The 3,993-nt window shown below is 51.2% G+C and overlaps 1 long non-coding RNA gene across 1 annotated transcript; it reads left to right on the top strand.

Annotated features, from left to right (window-relative positions):
* The first annotated feature begins 313 nt into the window (after positions 1 to 313).
* Positions 314 to 3,474, top strand: LOC150020285 (uncharacterized). Its single transcript, XR_016509337.1, has 2 exons — positions 314 to 549; positions 3,242 to 3,474. It is a non-coding gene; the product is annotated as an uncharacterized LOC150020285 (long non-coding RNA).
* Positions 3,475 to 3,993: the final 519 nt, after the last annotated feature.

The following is a 3,993-nucleotide window of genomic DNA, read 5'->3' as shown; positions in this document are numbered from 1 at the left end:
CAACGGTCTGTCTTGGATCGTGTTGGTCTGTGTCATACCTTTGACATGATATTTAAACATGGGTTTTTATATTTAATAAAAGGGCCCTGAGAGATTCTCTGGAACCTCCTGCTAACATTAATCATCTTCCTGAACACACGCTGCTCTTTGGACTGGGGATCTGGCCAAATTTAAGGGAGGGATGGCAAGGAGGGGAAGTCTTTAGACACCCAACTAGAATTGCCAGCCCATTCTTCAACTTTTTCAGAGAAAATGATAGAAGGAAACAGGTGCACGGCTTTTGCTGAGCCCTTCTTCCACAGTCTGTCAGAATTCTGAGTTCTCCTTAAAAACCAGCTCTCTGTTGGGCTCTGTCTCACCCTAGGCTGCATGGAATTTGACAGCAGGGAACCCAAGAATGATGTCCCCAAGCTGGAAATGCCTTTCTCACCCACTTGCTGATTCCCGAAATCCTGATAGCAACGTCTGTCTTTATGCAAAGACACAAGTGACTTGGAACAAGCACCTATATTTGGAAGGGAAGTCTGTCACTGAAATTCAGTCTAAGAGGTAAGAAGTTGACTTCAGCCCTTTAGGGTGAAAGAATTTGATAGGGAGAAGGCGGAGGGTAAAGGATGGGAGACACACAGAGAGAGGTAATGGGGCACGGGGAAAAGGGCAACGCATCAGTCAGCTACGGCTACAGTAATGCTGTGTGACAAATCATGCAAAACTCAGTGACACATGTTAAGCACGTATTTCCTGCTCAAGTGTCTATTGGTCAACTTGGGTTCACAGGAAATTCAATATCAATGGTAATTTTCATAGATAATCAGTGTATTTTGTCATTGCCCAACTAGAAACAAGAAATTGACAGATCAGAACTGACAAGGGCAGACCTAAACACATTTTCCTGTTTGCTCTGCAGCGCGCATGCGCAGAGCCTCTCACCTTTGGCTTCAATATTGCAATTTGCTGGCAGCTCGGCACCCACCTAGGTAAACAAAGGAACGGAGACCGGCAAGGGCTGCGGGACAGCAGCGTTTTTCTTCCCCTGGTCGTGCTGGTTCCTGATTACAGTGCCTGCGTGAATCAGCAGGACCCCGTTCACATTAGGAAAAAATTACCCAGGCCAAGCTGCCCTGCTGCGCCTGCCAGCGGCGGGGCTCACTGCCCGACCTCCTCGCTCTCCAGGGCAGCTGGGCAGCTACCGTCTGGATCCACTCGTGCACCACGTGGGCACTGGCGGGGAAAGGAGGGAGAAGCCCACATGTGTTTATCACTCAGTCATTAGGGTGAAGGAGCCTCAGAATGAAGAATTAGCAGGGCTGCCTTTCCAGTGTTGTGGGCAATGAAGCCCTGGTGAGGCCACTTTTACCGGACGAGGGGGAAGGGTAAGGGAAAGAATACAACTGTCCCATGAAATCCATCTACATCTGGACTTTTGTTCTAGTGACTTGGGGGGCTGGTGGGTGTCATGGTACCTACCCTGGGCAAACCCTAAGCGGAGGACCCTGAGGACGGTCAAGAGCACCAGGCCCCCCCCCCCCCCCCCCCCGCCGGTGCTTTGGAACTAAGGCTGAAGACAGGATCAGCCCCAGAGCAAGGTTTACAGACGTAAAGAAATGTGGTTAGGTGGTGGTAGGTACATGCGTCATCGGATGCAACAAATATTTATTGAGCATCTCGTGTGCGAACTTTGCTCTTTCCGAGCTTGCCAGGGGCCAAAGTAACAATTCCAACAATGTTAGCTGACAACTTTGAGCACGTTTGATTTGGTCAGTGATACGGTAGGATGACCTGCTTTACTCTCCGCTTCCCTCCGAATGGACACTGCCCTCCTCCCCCATCTCACAGCTGAGAGTACTGAAGCCAGAGGGTGTTCACAGCGAGCCAGCGGAGGGATCCAAATGAACCCGAGTAGCCTTGCGTGTGGCCGCCACATGACACCCCGCCACCTTTCTGCTTGTTCCCACAGAAGTGCTCTCCACGTTGGCTAGGACGTGCTAAAGTAGCCAGCATAGCTCTCCCTGGTAATGCCCCAGTTCCATCCTTCAGCCCATAACGTCCGTGGAAAATTCTTTTCCCTGCCGGGACCCCTGGACTCCTTGCTCAGTCGCAGCCTGTGACTCGGTCGCCCCCCAGTGGCTCACAGGCAGGGGGCTGGGGTAACAGCTGCTGCCCCATAAATTCTTGTCGGGAAACTTCTGAAGCGCAGAAAGTTGCAGAACAGATTCTGAAAGTGCATCCCATGAACCACCTGCGGAAACAGCACCTGCAGGTTGTTAATACTGCACAGTCCTGAGCCCTACACCAAACCCTCGGGATGAGGCCCAGGAACCTGAATTTGTAGCAAAGTCTTCCCACGTTCTCCTGCAAACTCGTGTTTGAGAATAAGGTTTCACTTCCTATTGATTTTTACCAGGGGACCCCTGCTTGGAGCTGGGGCAGTTGCCCTATTTATCTGGTTATAAGAAACTACACTTTCAAAAGTGGAGTGCTATCTGGGAGCTTTGAATGGCAGATACCAAGTCCTTGTGTATGTGTGAGCATGACCTGAGACCATATTTTCCTTCTAGAGGCACAAACGTAGACTCTTCTGTCTCTGGAACCTGGCCTCCCCCTCCGCTCACACTTCCCGTGTGCTAGTGCTCAGTGAACTCTTCCCTGGCTGGTAGCACTTCTTGCATCAAATTCTGAGAATTTCCCAGAAGAGTCCAGACTCAGGCACCTGCTTGATACCCTGCAGGGGACTCAGTTTCCTACTGGGGGCATTCCTTGGCGAGTCCCATTCCTGAGCCTTACTGACCTGTCCCTCCTCTGAAGGGGCCAACGCTCCATGCTCTGCCCTCAGTGACAGATGTGGCTCTGGGCAGGTCCCTCAATCTCTTTGAGTCTCGACTATAGAATGAGGTGAATGAAACCCACCTTAAGGAGCTATGAGGACGAGGAAGGGACGGGCACGTCTGAACGTGCATTCTGATGTGGCTGCCGGACGAGAGGGTATGGGCATTTTATGAGAGAGACAGGCAACTGCTTCACAGGTGTAGTTATTTGTGACTGTTCCATAGAGAGCCGTGAAATCAGGAGATTGAAATCTCTACGTTGTCGTTATGGGTCGAATTGTGTACCCCTCAAATTCATATGTGAAATTATAAACCCCCTGTAGCTCAGAATGTGACCTTATTTGGCGATGGGGTGCTTGCAGATATAATTAGTTCAAACAAGGTCATTTAGTGTGGGCTGTAATCCAATATGACAGGTGTCTTGGTAAAAGGGGATGTTTGGACTCAGAGGCACAAGCATGGGGAGAACTCCATGTGAAGATGAAGGCAGAGATGGGGTGATGGATGGATCTACAAGCCAAAGAACGCCAAGGATGGTCAGCAAACTGCCAGGAGCCAGGGGAGGCCAGGAGCCCACCCTGCTGACTCACAGATCTTGGACTTGCTGCCTCCAGCACTGTGAGAAAATAAATATCTCTTGTTTAAGCCTTCGAGTTTGTGGTGCTTTGTTACAAATGAACAGCCTCTGTTCTGAAGCACCGGAGTCTCTGTCCCCAGCGGTCTGCCAGCGGAGCTGTGGTGGAGACGGTGCAGGGCTCAAGGAGACCCCAGAAAAAGAACACTGTGCTCTCTCCACCCAAACCAAGTGGGACCTGGTTGAAAGCCCCTATTTCAGGTGATGTGGGAGTATCAGAAATGTCCCCACAGGGTAGGCTGAGGAGCGTGTTCAGAAGAGACGGGCCTGAGTGTGTTTATTTCAACTTCAGATCTGTCTCTTCCATCTGCTGGGACCTCCGCCTTCCCTTCGGCCTCTCACGGCCGTGCCTGAGTCTCAGCCCCCCAAGAACGCAGCACCTGGATTTGCCAGCACTGTCCTTGTGAATATCGAGGAGCCGTGGGGCCTGGTCAGACTTTGTCTTCCTCCTCACAGCAGCCTTGGCAGGGTGGCAGATGTCGCAGGGAAGAAAAGCTGCAGTAGATAAGAAAAGGGCCCGTGAAGATGTCCATG

Source organism: Furipterus horrens, unplaced genomic scaffold (genome assembly GCF_987537825.1).
Source record: "Furipterus horrens unplaced genomic scaffold, mFurHor1.1.pri manual_scaffold_2, whole genome shotgun sequence".
NCBI classification, from domain to species: domain Eukaryota; kingdom Metazoa; phylum Chordata; class Mammalia; order Chiroptera; family Furipteridae; genus Furipterus; species Furipterus horrens.
The sequence above is the reverse complement of the archived record's forward strand: the minus strand, read 5'-3'. Positions and strand labels throughout refer to the sequence as shown.